Below are 20856 nucleotides of genomic sequence, written 5' to 3'. Positions count from 1 at the left end.
TCCAAAAAGCCTGGAGCAGTGGGGGCTGAGGTTATCAGAGCTCAGCATGCTTTTTTTTCCTTGCCTTATAACCCTTGTTAACTTTTCAACTTGTCAAGTACATGGTGGTTTATGAAATTTTAAAGCTAACAGTATGCTGCGTGGGGATGTCAGCGATACGCTAGACTTTTGAGTGCATCCTGAGATGAATAAATCATGAAGTCACAGAAAGTTGCAATTAAAGAACCCAAACCTGGATGCTTGAAATATTAGATCTGGGTTTGTGTAACTTGAAGCAATAATCATGGCTGGAAGAAGTCTACAGTTGAACTGTAGATCAGCAATAGGAAAAAGGACAAATAAGTCTGTGAAATGTGTGTCTCTTCCAGGGCATCACACTGATATTTACTGACCTTAAGTGGAATTATTATTGAAGGGGTAGATTCCCTTCAGCTCTAATAGGTAGATATGATCCTACCTCAGTGGAGATGGAAATTGCCTGCCCTGGTTTCCTCCTGGTCCTGCTTCTTTGTAAATTAAGGTAATCCTTTGTTTGATGTTTACTTAGTCAATGACCTTCCTGTATTTTGCAGTCTCTGTAAAGATGCTGCAGGTTATATTCATTTTTGCTAGAATCTGCTATGGCTTTCGCTGCTGTACTGTGACTGTGGGTCAGGCAAGGATTGCATTAACATTTCATCCCATCCCCAGCTCCCCAGTCGCCTTTGAGATATTTCTGGTTTTCTACAGACTTGAGATGAGCAGCCGATGTGTCTCATGCTTGCATTGCTTCTTATTTTAGCTTTTCCCTTAAAAAAGTGTGGAAAAAAAATTGTCATTATGTCTGTGTGTTTCAAGAGGGTCTCCATGGGAATCATGCATTGTCCGATCAGTAGGGACACCCGGTGAATCATGTCTTTGACTCCACATCCATGAGTAATCTCCCTGACTTCAACAGGATTACCCAGGTGTTTAAAATAAAACTGTGTTGTAGAGGTCTGTGGGATTATAGGACCAGAAAGATTGGTTGTGTGGCTAGTCACTGAGATTTTCTTTTATTTTCTCATTTTATGACTTTGAAAAGTCAATAAAAAATAATGCAAACCACATGCATGATTAAGGCAGGGGCTTAGCTGCTGCTGTGCCGGGAAGTTCACAGTTAGGGTTTCTGGAGGAACTCTCTCATAGTTTTTCTTCTTAACATGTTTACACTATTAAAAAATGCGTATGATGTGTCCCCATATATGGACTGGTAGCATCCCAGTTAAGGCCATTTTTAACTAAAAGCAAATCTGTCTGATCAGTGCGACTGGTTCAGGTGGATGCACCGCTTGGCCTTGGTTTCGTGTGGTTTTGTTTTTCTCTCCTCAGTTGTTTCTTGGTATCAGCCTTATTGCTGTGGTTTCCAAACAGCTTCCAGCTGTGCACATCTGTACATGCTCTTTCATCTGCTCCCCAGGGAAAGATGGATGTGGAGTTGAATGTTTTGGTTGTGATGGTTTACATAACCATGCACGCACTTATGCGGGTAATGTATATGTATATGCTGTGCTAGAAAAGGGAAGTAGTGCAGAATTACCTTTATACCCCAGACCAGAGGTTTGTCCACCCTGAGCAGGTGGTTTGCCAACAGACCCCTGCCCCCCTCTGTGAGCAGACCTGACCCAACTGCAAATTTACACACCCACGCCACTCTGACCTGGGTGATCTCTATGGCCAGAAGGGCATTGAGGGCCTCTTCAGTAACAGACAATTATATATAGAGCTTGACTGGAACATTTTTTGAAATTTTTTGCAGGCTGAAAAAGGTTAAAAATCACTGTGTGACCTGTGTGTATATAGAGTCCCAAATGTATTCATCCTGAAGTCCTCCCTCCTTCCAGGTTGTCCTCTGTTTCTGACTGCCATGTGGTGCTATGAGTGTCCTGCCACGAGCCGTCCCCTTCAGAGGCTAATGGGGTCCATCTGTAAGAGTTTTTATGGGAAACATTAATATGGGGAAAAGGTAGTTGGAAACAAAACCACTTAGCATATGGATTTCATCTTAATTTCTGAAAATTGATTTTAGATTTTACTTTCCCTCCTGTGAAACATTTTTAAAATTATATAGATATATTAACCTGCTAGCAGAACTAACTTACTTCAGTGAAAATGGCAGTTTTTCTCAAGGCAGGAAGCTTATGCAACTCCAAGATAATGTAGAACTCAGACATGTTTTATTTTTGATTTAAAAAGAGAAAAGCTGTGGAAACCTATTGTTAAGATTTGAGGATGCTGGTGACATGAGATGTATGTATGTCTTAAATGGACATCAGCTGGAAACAAAGAAGAAATTTGTTTTTTATTGGTTCCTGTCAACAATGCAGTGGCAAACATAAAGTCTGTGGTAGGGATCTAGGAATAGTTCTCTTTCACACACAGGACATATAGGACAGGGAGTGGAGGGCCTAGATTCACATCTCATAGTCTTTTACTTCTGTTAATAGTGTGCCTGAGCTGGTTTCACTGAGATGTTCCTTAAAGTGAAATAATTTGAATATGCAGTCATTCTGCCGCTGTCTTCCCCTCTCCTCCCTGGCTCTTCGGTAATTGCATCCTGGTTCATATTAACTCGGCACGCTAATTGTTAGAGTTAAGAAATAAGAGGCTTGCCAAGATGCATAAGAATTAAAGTGATTGCCCTTTTGTCTGCAGAAACAGTAGAAGCTAATAATTATTACTCTTATATTTTTGTTGTAGGAACTTCTCTCTCCTGTTCTCAGTTTTGCAGAACTATGTTTTTCCTTTGACAAAAAGTGATCTGATTTGATGTACATAGGCAGTACTTCAGAATCCATCACTCACAGCCACAGCCTTCCCAGCCTACTGTATATTAATAAGCAGATGTGTCATCTTACAGACTGCTCAATAATAGATCTTTTTAAGAACTACTTTTCCTCTGTGTAGTTCAGGTACTCCAGAACTAGAATTTAAGCACTGCTTTCATTTTATGTAGAGATATCAGGAGATACTCAGCTTAATGTATAGTTGTATATTTGCATTTGCAGAACATTTTGTCTTCCTTTATTCTCTTTGCAGACGTAAGGCTTGCAATGCCAAATAGCTCATCAAGATATACAGTGTGGAGAGAGAAAATAATCTTAGTGTCTAACTGTCTGTGGGAGTTTTTTTACGTCTTTTTTTTTTCTTTCCCAAAATTACTTTCTTACATTGCTTTCAAAGGAGCCTGAGGAACTCAGAAGTACCTAAAACCAATTTTCCTCTGCCTGGGATGCTTGCTCCCTAAGGATTCAGGGATGCTGACCTTGCTGAAGCAACACTTTGGTCTCCTGGGCTCACTCCTGCAAACATCCCTGTGACTGTCATGCAAACCCCTTGTCAAGGGGTTTCTTCTATCCAGAACTCTGTGGTTTTTGATGAAAGCCAGAAGTCTCCGTGTTTTCTATTAATTTGGGCTCCTCCTGCCTTCTCCTGAAAATAAACGGGGCAGGAGGTGAGCCAGCTGGGAGAGAGCAAGGATATAAAACTGTATTGGAAGAGAGCTGCTAGGAATGCCAACCAGCTCTCCTCAGGGTTTTCCTCTGGATTCTCAATGATTTTAAGGGAAATCAGGCTTTCTAGGACTCTTGCAAGACTGCCATGTAGAGATAGCAAGGAGCAAATTGAAGTAACACATAAGGCATGCTGATGACCACAAAGGTGCCGTAAAACAAACTGCAGGGCATGTTATTGTTATTATTCAAATATTATCTGGTTCCTGTAACATCTGGGAAGCCCAGACATGGATCCCAACCAGATGTGCCCAGATGTGCTCTGTGCATTATGACTGCAGAGCAGAGAGGGACACCTGCCCCAGAGCCCCCTCATTGTAAGGCGTCACAGATGGGGTGTGGGGAGGCTGTGGGCCTGGGATCTACATCAGTGATCTACATGTCAGCTTCAGCATGCCAGAAGGCAGAGTCTATTTAAAAACCCACCAAATAAATGCAAGTGGAGATGCATGTGTTGATTTTAGTGATGCTCACAAGGCCAGGAGTGGTGTTTTGAAAACAGATGTCGGGTCTATCTTTGTCATTGCCACAAGGGGAGTGGTTTAGGGAAGGGCAAGAGAGAGTTTTCCAGCAATGAATGTGTCTCTTCTGTGCATGCTGGTGTAAGAGAAAACATGTTTCTTTGGTTCTCAAATATACAAGTTCAGGGGAAGAGGTGCCTGGCTGAGTAGAATTACATCTTGGTAGCAGTAGAGGTGATGTTCAAGTTGGAGGTAAGCCATGAAAAAACCCTGGCGCTAAAAGCCCAGTGTTTATTCTGGATGTGTGAAACAGAGGTAACCGCATAAGAAAAACACGCAAGTGGGATGTGGTCAGAGCAACAAGGTGCAGAAAGGATCTTCATGGCAGCGTTTTGAAAGAAAACAAATGTGTCAGGATGATTTTCTGCAAGGCTGCAAGAGAGGATGTTGCAGTAACCAAAACATGAGTCCTTGGAAAGGAAGGGATAAAACATTCTGTGGAGCTGGAAGCTCCATAACAGACCCCTTCTTGGGTACAGTAAGTAAAACGTGTGTATGCAAAGCACAGCCTTAGGAATTATGGTTCTCCCTGGCTTTTGATGAGCTTAAATAACCTTCTGGGACTGTGCTTAAAGCAGAATGACAGCACAGTGTAAGTAGGACCACAGTGAGGAGGCTACCAGTGTCCCTGAGGAGTGGAAGGAGGGAGATAAAATGGGAGCAGGAAGAAGCAGGGAGGGGAAGAAAAGGTCATCTCGGCTGCTTTTTGCATACTGATAAATGTTTTTCTAATAAAAAACTTCCTGGTAGAAGGGAGAGCTGCATGGCCAGGCTTCCCAGCACAGAGCAACATCCCTTAGAGCTGCAGGGAGCCTGGTTTTCTGAGTTGGGTTATGGCACTCAAGCTGATTTTAACACCAGACTTTGTGTGCAGTGTGTCATAGTTTCTGTTCTGTTTAATCCTGTTGTTTTTGTTTCTGGTAAACATTAGCTTTTAATTTTTTTCTACTTGCTTCTTACTAATTAGTCACCTATCCACTTTCAAGTTGTGTCCAATAGATGAATTTTACATGGCTTCCCCTAAGCAGCAGTTTGAATGGCACCTCTTCTTCTGTCCAGCTGCCAGTGTCCACAAATCACAAAAAAAGCCCAATTTATCTTTCTACCCTTCTTTCAAAAATGATTGAAAAGAGCCTCTGGATTCAGAGGCACAGGAGAGGAAGTGAAGGCAATTAAAAGAGATCCCAAGAAGAGTGGCTGCATTGCTCTCGCCTCCTTAGGAAAAATGCAAAAAAAGGTTGCACTCCAAAATGTAGGGGAGCTAGAGAAAAAGTGCTTTTTATTTTAAACAAGCTTCACCATTCCTGTAGGGTGGGCTGGTTTTTGTGGGTTTTCGTTTGGGACAGTTGGGTTTTTTTTCCCCCAAATTTGATTTAAATCTGGTGAAACTTCTGCTGAACTGTCAAGGCAATGAATTTGCTTATGCAGTCATTATATTTGTAATCTGATGGATTTTAAAGGCCTCTGCAAGTCATAGGAAGTTGCAGTTGCAAGGAGAGCGTGTGAAGCACCTGGCTTGTGCAGAGCTTTGGCGGTGGACAGACTCCTTAAAAATTCCTAATTGATTCTAAAATTTAAGCCATTATGTAAATGTTTGTAATTCTGGGCTGCTCTGAGAAGCTTTATTAGTAGGAATACAAGAGCAGGAATTAATTTTACTTATGTGTAATGAAGAGCGGATGGGTCCTGAGGAAAGGCTGCAAAGAGAACGAGGGAAAGGGATACTTGTTCCCCCTTTACCAGCACTGTTCATGAAGTGCCATTTCACAGGGATTAACTTCCTATTTGTTTTTATTTTACGGGGGAGGAGGATATCTTGAATATATGGTATGAGATTACGCTTTTATTGTCTGCCATGAATCCCTCGTAAGGGTAGGACAGTGTGGAAATGTGCAGCCAATGTTGCATTACAGGAATGCATTAGGGGTCTCTGTCTCCACCAGTAATGACCAATTAACGACCACTGAGATAAGCAAATGAGAAGTCAGGGCTACTTAGAGTTTTAACTCATTATTTCCTGGCCATCACGGACAAAGAGGTCAATATTAGTATAGTTTTATTTAATGAGTACTTTAGATGAGTATGGGACTCACTTCATGGTCTGGCAGGGGGGCTGCCTGGACATTTTGCTTCCAGCCTCTGTGATACTCTTTATGAAATGACAGAACTGGGAAGAAAATCCCAGATTTGTCTGGTGGCCAGAAGTAGTTTGTTCAGTTGCTGCTTAGGTGGGATAGGCTGGTAGGATTTCCAGGAGTACTTGGCACAAGCTTTCATGTTGATGCACTTCAGGTCAATGGAAGTGAAATTTCAGGTGTACCTCCTTGATCCAAATTTGCTGTGCAAAGTGAGTCACAGAACATCATGTATGCACTCTCACAGAGTGGAGTTCACCATTGTAGACCTCCAGGGGTTTTGCTGGGCCAACTCAGTGAGAGGAACAAAGAAGTAGACAAGGTGGTGACAAAAGAGATGTACCCTCATGTCTGTTGGACATCAGATTTTCAAACCCATAGTGAAATAAGGAATGCTCATTTATTTCAATAATTAAGCTGAGAAGCAGAGACTTAAGGTAAAATCTTGGCTCTACTTGAAGGTGGTAGTACTTCATCATTTATGTGTCTCTAAGATATACGTTGTACTCCCTACCCTGAATTTTATTGGTTTCACTGGGCACCTGGTCTTGTCTCAAACCTGGATGTTTAATGACTGGTCCTAATAAAAGTGTTTGACGAGTCAGGGTGGCAGAGAAGGCTCGGAATAAGCAAAGCAGGCAGAGAAATCTCAAAAGAGTGAAGACAACTGGATGGGGTTGGACAGGCAGTGAGGGTAGAAGGGTGGAGAACTCCACATACGATGCCACTAAATCCAGTTGCCTTGTCCGATAGTGAGAAACGCCCCAACCAGCACTTGTGGGCGGGACCTTCAGCAGCAAAAACACAAGTGAGGGGGAATATGAGAATGCTCTTCTGGCTGCTGGGACTGGACTGTTGGCACCCAGATACAGAAGTTGTACTACCAGGCATATTTCCTGACCTGCTGCTGTTATATTTCTGTTGACAGCAATGGTTGCTGCCACTGGGAGCCTTCAGCATCCTCAAGCAGAATGAGTCCCTTGTTTTGGGGAAAAAAAAAAGGTCCTGCTTTTATTTCTTCATCCTGCACAGCCTCACACAATGTGACAGTGTGATCCCTCCAGGTTTTATAATATGGGCTCCCTTTGCCAGGGCTTAGGGGGAGAGTGGTGTTATTAATAAGCTCCTCTGTGTGGCTGCTGGGCAGAAGGGTAGGAAGGTTTAGAGCAGTGTCCTTTTGTATTGCCCAGGCATCAAATACAAGTTCTTTGTAATAACACAAAGGAACAGACAGGGGAGCCCTTGTAAATACATTTAGATGAGGCTGTGGAGGTGATACAGATGCAGGTTTATATCTGTGGCTTTGGGAGGGAAGGACAATTAGGTGTTTCCATGCATGCCCCTCACTGCTGCTTTTTTTCCTGCGTCCTGGGAGCTTTGCAGGGTGTCTAAGCACCCCTCGAACCCACACAGCATGTAAGTCCCCCCCCCCAAAAAAAAATAAAAAAAAATTGTTTTGCTTTGGTGCCACACCTTCAGGGAAAGAGTGGGGAAGTTTTACTGCTCGTCAATGGTGAATTTGGGCTCCCAGCTGTGCCTTGAGACATTATGGCTCTCAGCTGTGCCTGGGGAGAAGGTATTTAGCTCTTCTCCTTCCAGGTGCCTCCCCTGTTGGGTGCTGGAGGGGATCCTGTTTTGCAACAGCTTGTTGGCATGCTCCTGCTTAGTCACAGTGAGAGGAGGCTGCTGGAAGTGTTGGTGAGTGGGTCAGGGGTTTGGTGATTGATAATTCTTATCAGCGGAAAGAGGAATAGGCTTTTTCAGGGTTGGTTTTGTGAGGTCTTTGAGGCTTTCTTGATCAACAGAAATGGTATTCAAGTCAAATTAAATTGATGTGTTTGCAATAAGGCACTGAGTTCATGTCCACGGGCTACATCTCTAGAGTGGTGTACAGTGGTTCTCTCTGATCCTTTCCACTCCCTGATGCTGTTACTGCTCCTCCTTTTGCCTAAAACACAGGTAATGCCTTACACAGTGTTACAAAGGCTTAATTTTTGTCTCAGGTATTCAACCCAACATGAGGCTATGCTCAAAATGTTTTAAAATGTGAATTAATAGCTCTTAAAATCAATGTTCCTGGTAGTGGCAACATTTCTCAGCCAGAAGTGAAAAGGAGAAATAAAAGATGAAGTTATTTGTGTTATTTGAAGCCTCATATTATTGCACTTTGAAAGTGTTTATGGTGTTCTGGTTGCTCAGGGAAAAGCAGGGGCAGGACTCAAATAGGCTGTGGGGAGCTCGGTGTGTCTCTGAAACCCTGCCCTCATTATTATGCAGTGCAAGTGGCTGTTGGCACAAGAACAAATTCCACTGTAAATTATGTGTGATTTACATGAGAAGCTCATTAATTCTCTAACACCGGATTTAGATGGTTTCATTTGTAAAGGGTGTAATTTTAAACACCGCTCAAACATATTTCCTTCTATCTGCTGACTCAGAGTGTGTGCTGAGAGATGATAAACAATAAAGTGTGTATGTGTTCATAAATACATGCACGTAGACACACGGTAGAAAATGGAATCAATTAGAAGGTATGCTTTGTGTTTAGCAGTGCTGCCTGTGATACACAGATTGGCTGCCTATTTTATAATTTTGCCTGCCTCAATGCTTGTGTGCTGTGGACCTTGCGGGGTTTTTTGTTTTGCAATTATTGGTGGAGAGGTAAGCCCTTTTAATTTTGATTTTTAGTATTAAACTTGTATCCTAATGCTTATTCTGTGCTGCTGTGGCCCTTATTTTAAGGGCTTCCCCTTTTTGCACAAGCCTCTGCCCTGGCTTTGTGAGCAGCAAAGACTCAGCATGAATGAGCAGTACAGTTCTGTGGGGTAAGCAATAAGCAGAGTATCCTTTTTTCTTTTTTGTTGTATGTTCCTGTTTTTTCTCATCTCTACCATAACTCAGAAGTTTGGCAAAAATAATAGTCAGGAGGCAAAAAAAAAAAAAAAAAAAAAAAAAAAAAAAAAAAAAAAATCCCTCACTGGAAGTACTCCTTTGGAGGGGGCTTTGCCTCTTGCTCCAGGACAGACACAGCTGATAGACACACCAGGAGTGTCTGTGGTTGCAGCTCATATGTTGAGGCAATGTAGTCCATAGTGTCATTTAATGCTTTTGCATTAAGCAGCATGACCCTTGTGCATTAGCTGAAAGAATTATATGCTCATTTTCAGCTTGCATTTATTGTTTTAATCCAGCATCTGGAGCTATGTGTTCTCTGATATAGGGCTGATGTCGAAACTTGGATGATGCTGTAAGTGTTTTATCATACGTTCATGTGCTGTTCGGGTTTAAGTTGCAGCTTATAATTATTTTAAATGGCCAGTTGCTCTTTAGAAAATCTTAAGCTTGATGCAAACAATAAACGCAGGACAAGCTGCCAGACTCACCTTTGAAGTCTCTCTGGCCTAAGGAAACTGTTCCTTGACATCTCATTACTTTCCTTCTCTTATTAGAAACAAATGTGGATTTCCTACATGTAGATTAAATATGGCCTGAATTAAGAAAGCTGAGTTAGGCAGCAGCAAAAGAGAAATTATGCCATGCTCTGCTGCGGTTTTGTTTATCAGGACATAAGTCTGAATTTATTATTTTTTATGACTTGTAAGTTAGTGCAAGGGAAGAAAAAGAAGCAGTCATTTTTTTCCTACAACAATCAGTCTACTGTTTCATACGCATTTAAACAATTTTGCCACAGGGAAAAGAAAAACATGCCCGTCTTAAGTAACCTAAACATCCATGGTGGTTGTTCTTCTGCACGTAGCAGGGCTTTCCTTGCTCAGGGAGAATTTTTTTCTGTTATGTGGAGAAAGTGGTTTTGACTCACAAGGTATGGGAAAATGTAGGCAGGAATTCAGTGGAGGAGGAGGACAATCCTGTAGCTCTTGTGCTTGTGAACAGCATATTTCAGACCTTCCCTGGGCTTTTTTTGGGCCCCAGGCTGAAGTTTTATGTCATGACCTGTCTGCACCACTTGCTAGGAGTGGATAAATATGTTTTTGAAAATAAGAGTACTGACAAGTTTTTTTTTTCCTCCAACAAAACAGTTTGCATTCAAGCTCCTGATCTAACATCTTACAGACAAAATTGGAGGGGAGGGGGGAACCAAACCAAGAAACATTGTGCTATTTTCATTTGTCTTCAACAACTTCTCACAGAGTAGCACGGGAAAAACATTTTGTTTAGTGTTACAAGAGTTCCAAAGCTGTGTGCTTTGCCCCTCTCCCCACATTTGCTCTGTTATGAACTGGAGATGTGTTGGGAAGGAAGCAGGATAAGATATATGTGGTTGTGGGCTCCAAACAGACAGAAATACTTCACCCAAAGCCAGAAAATGGCAGAATGGCACTTGGCACTCTTCTGCTGATGCCACCCTGTATACTCTGTATATATAAGCCACTGAGTGGCCTTGCGCTGGCCTGATGGATTTTTCTGTAGTGCTTTTCTTTTGAAAATCCAGTGCTTCTGCAGGCATAGGATAGGTTCTTCCTAGCTTGATGTTGCTTCAGCTTGGCTAAACTTTAGGTCAGGAAAAGCATTTGAAAATATTTTATGGATTTTTTTTTTTTTTTTTTGAGGAAACATGTTTAGGTCAGTTCTGTTTAAACTATCCTAAAATATTTTACCCTCACACTGTATTTATGATTCAGCTAGCTGTTCCCTTATAGACTGAGAAGGAGACCTGTGCCTGGTGCAAATTTGTGCAAGTATTATCGGAAAAAAAAAATTATTACAGGAGCAGTGCCAGATGACACCAGCTGTTAATGGCACTCATTAAGCATCATGTTCTAACACAATGTTATTTTCCAGTGCAGATGAGCCTTCAGTGAACTCTCCCTTTCCTTTCCCCAAACCCATCATGCAATATACTGCCATTAGTAGAATATTTTAATTCTTTGTAGATTTTCATAAAAAGGGTTTTTTGTTGTTGAAAATGTAAGCAGAGCACCCAGTACTTATTTATGTGTGAGGCTGAAGGTTAGAGTCTCTTGGTTTTAAACAGTTTCCATCTTGAAAAATATATGGCTTTAGGTAGGCAAGATGGACAAAAGGTGAGAGAAAAGAATTACCCTTATTTGACAGGTCTGCTGAGACAGAAAGGGAAAGCAAAGATCCCTAGTTTTGTAGACTTACAAATCTACAGTGTAATCCCATTTGGAGAAACACAGTGGAATACAGGAGTGAAACTTACCTTGTTTCTCTAACGGAAAGCTCCAAGAACATTCTTTAGCTTATGTTCCTGGTGCGTAAGAGTCCAGGCCAAGTATTTCCAGAAAAAAAATGAAACATTGTGCCAGCGAACTACTCTGTACGCGTGTATATGTTCATACACACACACGTATAAAGGTGTTACAACATCTCTTCTAGATGAGGATGTTTGGGTTTGGTTTCTGCATGATACTGTTTGTACCAACGTATATTTAGGTCGTTTTGTTTCCAGCCAAAGCACTGAGGAAAATCAGTAGTTAATGCTGTGCAAAGTGGAATAAGGCAAGCACGTCACCTGTAATATGACAAGGTATTAACTTCTTAAGTCAGAGAAATTTAACTGGACAGGCTGGACTTTTAATCTGACTTCTGACTGCTGTGTCAAATAAATTTCAGCTAAACGAGGCAAATGTTTATAATTAATTCAGAGTGGGTTGATTTTTGCACATTAAGCAAATTGGTATCTTGTCTTAGGCTCTGAAACAGAGAGGCAACTCAGCATGAGTCTGTGTGTGATTTATTTAACAAGAGACCAGCTTAGGGACTCTTGAAGTCATGCTTGGAGTTGAGCTGGTGCCCAGCATTCATGCACTGTAGTATTGTGTCTCTCAAATGACAGCTTCATGGTGAGGCAAACTGAGAAATTCAGAGATGAAACTCAAAGTTTATGAGCCTGTCTCTTTTCTTTTTGTGGTGGCTTGGTGCTGGCATAATTCTAATGACATCAGGCACTTAAGGAGTGACGCTGCTGTAATGAAGACCTGGAGACTAATAGTGTTTGCAATACCATTTCTCATCCAGTCTTTGTCTACTGCTAAAAGCTCCCTATTTGTTTCTGCTCACCCTTTTCACAGCTGAACACACATCAGTGGACCAACAACAGTTTCTGGCTTTGGTGCTCAGGATCCCAATTTATTTTTCCACCCAAGCAGGAGCCAAACCCAGGCTGGCTCAGTTTCGGAGGTCAGACAAAATCTTGTTTATGGCCGTGGGTAAGAGCTCTAACAGTAGTAATGTTAATTCATAAAATGAACAGTCAGTTGTTTTAAAGGCCAGGGGAAGCTTAATGCATCACAGGACATTGTCGTCCTTTCAGTGGTGCTGTATACAGTTCTGTATAGCTTATGCTGTTTCTCACCTTATCTTCATTTATCGTCACTGAACTGTGGCCACTGAAGGTGCCACCTTCTTGCTGGACACTCTCCTGCAGTTTGTGTCTGGTCTGCCCACGCAAAACAGGTTAATGTTTTATTTCTGAGTTAATGTGTATTTTTAATATTGTTTCTCTTAGGGGTTTTCCCAGTGAATTATAAGGAACCTGTGTTTGTCTGTAAAGCCTGGTCCCCCTGAAGTTGAGAGAATGGTTATGGAGGAAACACACTAGCATTCTTAAAATGCTACAAGTTGTGTTTCATCCCATCTGTCCCCTCCTCCCATGCTTTAAAATCTTTAAGGATCCCTCAATAGGCACTTTGAAAATCAATACATTAAGAAGCTAAAGTGTGGTGCAGAATTATGAGCCAGATGTTGATCCTGGTAAGTCAGGTATGCCATTCCCTCACACCCACTCAGCTTTCCTTGTGGCATGTCCCCAAAGAGGATCCTGAGGTTGGACGCAAGCTGAGATCAATCCCCAGCCTGTGGCATCTGTTTGCTGAGGGTTGGAGCTGCTTACTGAATTGAAGTCGTGTGAACTGAGAAACGGAGACAATGTGATGTTGGGAGTGAGCCTGGATCTTAGGCACACATTGCTTAAGTGACCAGAAACTAAGCTGCTGTCTGTGTGCCAAGCCAAAGATAAAAGCCATGTGGGTTTCAGAACTTTCTTTTTTTAAGAAAACACTTGTTAAAGAATAAGCTGCACTCAGTGATTGATTGCTTGTTGCTCTTGCCCAGCTATTTGTACGCTCAGCTTTGAGTTACACCATACACCTGAGACCTTGCATTATAGGGAGCATAGTATGCACAGCAGAGAGCTGAAAATTTGGCCAAAATATTAATGTCTTGAAGTGTTGAATTGAGAGATATTTCTGGAGGACGTAGTGCTGCTCTGCTTTGTTGGATCAGACTAAAAGGGAGGAGAGATTTTCCTCATAGCAGTTCTTCCCCCTCACTTCTTGAAAGTTTTGCTTGGGACTCTGTCTGGGGTAGCTTTGAATGTTGCATTAAGCATTTTAGTACTCAGCTGCAGGTAGGTGCTGTTCCATGTCTGTAGCTTGGATGGAGAAAAATTAGGAAATGAAGGAAAAAATGTTTTGAATTTTTTTTTTTAACTGATAAGTGGTAGAACGTGGAAGGGAAAGGCTTTCTGTGTGAAGCAGAAGAGGAAGACTCTGGGTGTGGAAGAGAGCTGTGCTTTTATTTTTATATTTCCAAGACCCCAACTTACTTTCTGTGCAAGGAAAGAGGGAGGATGGTGGGGGCAGGCATAATTCTGGGACATCTGGCCCCAGTGAAGCTCTTGCTGCTGATTAGGTCCGTCTTGACATCAGCCTTTCTAGCTAACACATAATTACTGGGGTTTTGTTCCTACTTTGAATGGTTAACATATGATACATTCATACATTGTTTTTCTTGCAGCTCATTTTTCCCTTCTCGTGTGATTTGCAGGATTTACCCATTTGGTTTGTGTTGATGGTGCCTCTCCTGACAGTTCTTTGTATAAAAAGGTTAAGGCAGCTCGTGGTCTCATGAAGACAGGAGTATTATGCTTGAGCCCGCCATTAGTCATGCTTAGCTGCTTGCATACTAATTTGGCATTAAATCATGACTTCTTTTTTTTTACTAGATGCCACCATTTTAGGCAACTCTACTTGTGCAACTTGCTGTCAGGCTGATGAACCAGTCAAAAATGATGGCAATGCACAGCTTCTCCCTTCTGCATATGCCCATTCTCCAAATGTGGTAGGAGGACTGGAAAATACAGCCAAGTGAACAGAAAACACAAATTTGCTTCATATTGTTACTGGAGCAAGTAGCTCTCTATAGGAAGAAATCTGAAAAATTTAGAATATGCTACTAAAGTTTGCATGAGAAGTTCTCCTCAAAAGAAGTGAAGTAGTGCTCTCCTGGAAAAGGTGTTTGTGAAGATTTATGTTACAGTTGGATTTCTCTTGATACTGAAACTAGATTAAAAAGGTAATAAATGTTCCCACACTTGTTTTCTCCTTTTGTCTTTGGAAGATGATGCGGCAGTGCAGAGGACAGCATCAGAACTACAGGAGGCTTTAGCTGTCTCTCGGGCTCAAGCCTTCTTCAGGGAGAAGGTTGTTCATCTTTGTACGGAGGTGGGATCATTGGCTTTCCCATCTGCAGCTGTCTAGGTACTGTCTCATACCTAAGGGGATTTGCTGGATTGTTTTTTCTTGTATTATTTTGTCATGAGTGTGGTTGGTTCTCAGTCTGAATTTGGTGAAGGTGAAATCCACTGACAGGGCAAACAGTGAGCAAACATTTAGGGCATCTCCTGGTCGACAGTTTGATGAAAGAAGTGGGCAGGACTGTATTTATGAGCCATTACCCCTTAGCTATTTTCATGAGCCTAATAAAAGGTTTCTTTGATTTTTTGTTTTTGCTTTTGCTGCTTGTTAGGCTGAGGAGCTCTATTGAGTACAAGAAAAAAAAAATCACTTAGCAAAATCTGCTACTACAGCTCCAAAATTAAACCATGGACTCAGTTATCAATTTGCTGTGTGGTTTTCTTCAGTGTTTCTCTTTTTTTACCCTTTCTGTAGCTGAACCTTATATGCATATGACTGATACCCATAGTCAGTTTATGGTATACAGAAGAACAGCATGTTATATATGAGGGTTTGTGTCTTTTTTTTAATAAGATTGGTTAAAGATATAAGTACAGCAAATAGCACAGTCTGATTTATGACCATCTTGGGATATCTCCTCCCCTTCTCAGCTTTTCTGCAGTGACAGATGGAAGAAAATATCTTTCCAATTTTAAGAGTTAGTTACAACTGTGCACAAGGACAGGCACCACGTGGACCTCAGTGGGAAGTAGTTGATTTCTTAAATGTAGATCATGTTTCAGCCATCTTCAGAAGAGAGACCCTCTGATTGATATTTTTAATGAGCTAGGGGAGAGTGCTAAAACTGCCTACCTACCTATGAACCCTCAGGGTAGAGAGCTAAATCACTGTGAAGCATTAGAAGTAGAAGAGGTTATCTAACTAGTCATTTTCTCTGGTATAAATGGTATTCACACATGTGCGTGAATACTTCACTTTTTGTGAAGTATTCACAAGTTTGAAGTATTCACAAATTTTGTGAAGTGAATACATCACTTTTTTCTTTTTAATTTCTCTGTTTTCTTATAAAGCAGCATGAATGACTGTACTCCCATCAGCAGCCTTGATTAAATCTTGTGTAGCTGAGAGCCTGAAAATGATATAGCAGGCACAATTTCCTTGCAGGTTTGAGCCACTGAAACAAATTCAGTCTCGTTTAATTTTTTCTACCCTAAAGATATTGAAAGGGGGAGCACATGTGGAAGAATAAGTGTTTGTGTGCATGGGGATATGCTTGTATGTGTGTATTTGTTGTATGGGCCAGTAAATGCCTGGGTTGACCTGGAACCTGGAGAAATACCTGTGAATAGAGTACTTTATAATGAAAATAAATAGAAAGCCTTTGGTAGTGGAACTTAAAGGAATTAAGAAAAATATTGGATTCTGGATGCTGTTTCAAAGTAATTTTCATCAGAATGGAAGTGGCATAATCAATATGTAGCTCTTTGGCTGTTAAGTCTTCAGATTTAGCTGAAATCATGTTAAATGGAATAGATTTTATTTGTGGCTCAGGCAGTAGGGTTATATTTAACTGAACTCTCTGGAAGTCCGTATTTGGGAGCTGCCAGCTCCTCACAAAGTGATGCTGTGTGTAGCTGTACCCAAACAAATCATGATATCATTCTTTTGTCATTATTAATGTGGGTCCTGCTTTATAAACACCAACTACACACAAAAAGCTCTGGTGGTGTGTGTCCTATTTGCTCTTCCTAATTTGCCCATTGATTTCTTTCCCAGGACTCAGGTGAGCTTTGATACACCTTTGCTATTCCAAGGCATCTTTGCCAGAACCAATCTCCCTGTCATTGATTTGAAAACCTCTGCTGCAAGCAAAATTGTGGGGCAGAGTTTTGGGAAGGTGAGGATCTGGGCTGGGTTTGCAGCTGTGTGGAGCATCTGTAGCCATGAGAGATATCAGTAGGAACAGCTGTATTTACCACTGCTGAAAATGACACGTGTTGGTTTTAAGTTCAATGTTCACACAAGTCAGAGTGTAATAGAATCTACAGGTAGGAAGACAACAATAATTATTTCTATTAACTACCAAAAAAGCTATTAATAGGTTCATTTGAAAGCTTAGGAGTAAGTATTTCCAATTGCGAAATACTCTGTAAAAAATTATTTTTGTCTTACAAAGAAACCAACATACCACACAAACAGAATCCAAATGAAAACTGTCTTGTGTTCTGGAGATGCTGTCATGAGAAAGGCCTCCTATGTAGCATCTGTTCACACTTCCCACATATTGTGTAAATATATCTACTTCAAGTATTTAATGTTCCCATAAGTTATGCTTGCCTTTCTTTTCCAAACAAGAAAGCTGGAATCCTCTCCCTCCTTACAAAACCCACCTGTAGCTTGGCTAACTACCAGATTAAGGTTGTTTGGGTTGAGTTAGATTTGTGGGTTTTTTTTTTTTCTGTTTTTGATAAGGCTCCAATTTTAAATTTTACATAAAAGCTGTAAATGTTTCTGGAGTTATGACTGATCTCATTTCCCACTTTCCCCTATTCCTTAGGAACATTCCTAATAAGTTACTCAGTCTCTTTCTCTTCTGAGCAGGGAGAATTTCAGCCATAAATAAGGCAACACTTGAAATCGTAAATAATGTTTGGACAGCTTGTGCTGAGGGCTTCCCAAAGGGAAGGAATTATTTTGTTGTGGCAGTGTATCGTGGGGCTGTCCAGTGTCATGCTTGGAAGCTGATGGTGTTGCTTTGAAGCAGGCTGTTGTGCAGAATGCCTCCAAGTATCTGCAAGCTGGCTGAGACTTTGAAAAATTGGCTTGTGGGATAGCAGAGTAAATGACACTGAAAAGAGGGAAAGGGGAAAAAGGAAGGGGGAAAACTAAAGCCACCAAATACTAACTGGTGCTGAGAAATTCCATGCTAAGGCTGAAACTGCAGCTTTATCTCATGACTTGGTGGGGAAAAAAAAGGCAGGAACATATGTCAATGACAGATTGCCAACCTTAGCATTTAATTCCGGGCATTTTGTGGGTTTATAGGATTTGCTGACAAAAAGATGAGGGGGAAGGGTTGGATGGGATGTAATTTCCTGAGTGTTCTTCTTGAAGGGAAAAAAAAAATCTCAACCCATCTTCTTTTATTTGAATATATTGGAAGCAGCCTGAACAATCGTAGTTTTTCATTAGAGTAAATACCTTTGAGTTATGACACTTTTTCGCCTTTAAAAGCAGTTTCCAAAGCATTGGAGAAGTATGCATAATTAAATGCTTTCCTTATTTGAACTTCATTGGGAGGCAGTCTATTTCTTTCTTCGTTTGACACCTCTGTGCTGTGCAGACTCGTGGTCTGTTGAAATGTGTGTGTTCACAAAGATGTGAAGAACCTCAGTCTGCCTGTTCCACAAAGATGTATAATGAGCAATGTTTTGAACACTTCTGAGAAGCAAGACAGCAAGGATATTAAAAACTATGCCCTGTATTGCGACCAAGTATTTATTTAATAGACACTGAATAGCCACAGTATGTAAAAGTTCTGTGTGCTCTCTTACTTTGGCTTTTTATGTCTAAATTTCTATCTACCCATGAAATATCCTGATCTCAAAGTCTCTACCTGCTTTTGGCATGGGCCCTTGACAGGGAACCGTTTTAAGTGATGTAGTTAAAAGTCTGCTAAACTTTTGGAAATTTCATTTGGATACTCTGAATAAGATGTACTGAGTGCACAGACTGGAGGAACTTATTAAAACTTTGCAGGAAAACCATGAAGCAATTGGAATATAATTTATTTCTTTTTATTTCTTTTCATTTTTTTTCTCTCCAGACCAATTTCTAGAGGAAAGAGGTGGGCATTAGAGGGCTTTTTTTCCCTTTAGAGGTATGACCTGTTTCTCTCTTGGCCAAGAAATAGCTTGGAAAAGGAGAATGCTGTGCTGATGAAAGGCTTGAAGCATTTTCAGTAAAGGCTCTTGGTTAAAAGTCTTAATAGTCACAAAGGCCCTGTTTGAGTGTACATCAATCTGCTGCTGTTTTTCTCATTGAGCAGGAGTACATGGAGACTCCTTTCAGGGTTGGGTGCCAGTTTGCAAAGTGCTGGGTTGCAGTTTTTTCACTTTTTGCATCAGCATCTAAGGAGAAGTCAAAGGCCTTATCTTTTGGCTCTGGATTCTTTCAGTATGTACTTCAGTGAGTTTGAGGTTCCCTGGCATAACAGAAGGAATGTACATGATAATTTTTCTTTCTTTCCTGTTGCTGATGTAAGTTTTTGTAGATCGCAGCCTCTGTTCTGATTATGGTGGGATCTTCCTAACCTGAGCAAATTTGATACTACAAGATATATGTGGATCTGGGTTGGTTGATGAACCTTGTAAATCCCATGGGTGACACCTCCAGTGGAAGTTAAAATAAACCTTGAGCCCTTTGTGATCTGAGTTTTCTGAGCTGACAAACTGCTCTAACAAAATTATGTTTTATGTTCTCCATGAGTTATTTGTTCATTTCAGGGTTCATGAACTATAACTGGTAGACCGACCAGTCGGCAGTACATGTAAAGCCCATGAGCTTGTCTTTGCTAGTTGACAGACTTGAAAATCCTCAGCAAAGTGTGACTGTCCATAATAATCTTCACTGATCTGTCATGAAAGGCTTGGGGGAGTTGGCAGCATTCTCTGGTAACCCAGAAGATCATATAACAACCCACAGCATGCCACTTCTTGCAGTATTCTCTTTGGATCTTAACATGCTGAGATCCATCCCTCTCAGGCTCATGAGGGTTAACAAAGCCTGTGGGGATGGCAAGTGGTGTTTTTAATCCTGCTCTGAGGCTCTGTGGATTTATGTCCTTCTCTGCTCCATTTCGTTTGGTTTTGCCAGCAAAGAGGTTTTTTTTCCTGAGTAGTCTTTCGTACTGCAGATGGAGTGACTTAAGCTTGGGCTCTGACAAAATGCATCTCTCTGAGCGGGTAGAAACCCTGAATTAATGAGATGGAGTATGTCTCTTACCTGTGTAATGAGCTTCAGCATCACATGTGTCAGCACATGCTGCTGGTTCATCCAGCTTCATGACATACATGTGAGCGGAGAAGAGACAAACGTGTGGCTTAGTATTGTCTGTTGGACTTGAAGAAAGGCAGTAAAGAAGTATTTGCTTGCTTAGTCTTGTGGCAAACTCATGATGAAAAGAAGACAGTGCTGTCCTATTTGGCACACGTAGGCAGGGTAGTTTGTAGGGGGATTACATACCTGGGTGGTGCAAATATCAAAAGGGAAGCTCTCTTGTGCACCTTTCCTGAGGGGTGCTTGTTTCAAAGTCATGAAGTGCTAAAGACTAGGCCTAAAATCCTTCTTCTCCTGCCTGGGGCAATGACAAGGTAACGTTTTTTACACAGAAGAGCTCCAGTCTACAGGCTGGTGCTACCTAGCCTGCCAGGACAGGGAGATTAAAGCATCGCCAAAGTTGATTCTCTTTTGGAATGTAATGGTTCCTGTTTTCTTTTTGGAGAAACATCTGCCTGATTGTAATCTTTTGCCTAAGATTGTAATTAGCAAATGCCCCATTTTGACCATCAAGGAACTGAGCCCAGCCCCTTGCAGCAGGATTGTTTCCCTGAGAGGAACTTACGGAGTTGTCTGGCTTATGTGGGTGCACACACACACATATGTATGTGCATACCTTCTACACAGTAATTTGTTGTAAATTGCTGCCAGCTTTTGAACTTAGAGGGGAGGATGGAAAGGCCAAGAAAACCAGAGCAGCAGAGAGAAAAGCCCACCCCACCTTTCAAGTGTCTAAGGTTCTCTTAACAAAACCTGTGTGCTTGCAGGGCCCATTTGGCATTAATGCAGCCATGACTATTTTTGCAGCTGGATTGGTGCTGGTGAAGACAGTTAGTTTTGGAAAGACCTCCTTGCAGAACTCTGTGTTGCTTAATTTCAATTGAATCGCTGAATTGCTTGAGTGTGTGAAAGCATGTGGAGGGCTATGGCTAAATGGTTGTCCCATCCTGGTGCTCTGTGCTAGGCATCCACTGTGGGTGGTGTTTGAAAACAATGGTATGTCAAGCCTAGGATGGCTATGTGAATAAAGATGTAATAGATGCCTAAAAGTAGCCTGTGGCTTCCCCTTGATGCTCTTGGAGTTGAAATGTGTGGTGTTCCCAGTTAAACAAGAAGATGAGAACATGCCCACAAGTGTGAGGGAAGTCCA

At 41.4% G+C, this 20856-nt stretch overlaps 1 protein-coding gene across 8 annotated transcripts in view; it reads left to right on the top strand.

The window, feature by feature from the left end:
• The window catches only part of ADGRL3 (adhesion G protein-coupled receptor L3), a 491700-nt gene that overhangs the window by 117137 nt on the left and 353707 nt on the right, over window positions 1-20856 (top strand). The window lies entirely within an intron of this gene.

Source organism: Prinia subflava, chromosome Z, assembly GCF_021018805.1.
Source record: "Prinia subflava isolate CZ2003 ecotype Zambia chromosome Z, Cam_Psub_1.2, whole genome shotgun sequence".
NCBI lineage: Eukaryota > Metazoa > Chordata > Aves > Passeriformes > Cisticolidae > Prinia > Prinia subflava.
The sequence above is the reverse complement of the archived record's forward strand: the minus strand, read 5'-3'. Positions and strand labels throughout refer to the sequence as shown.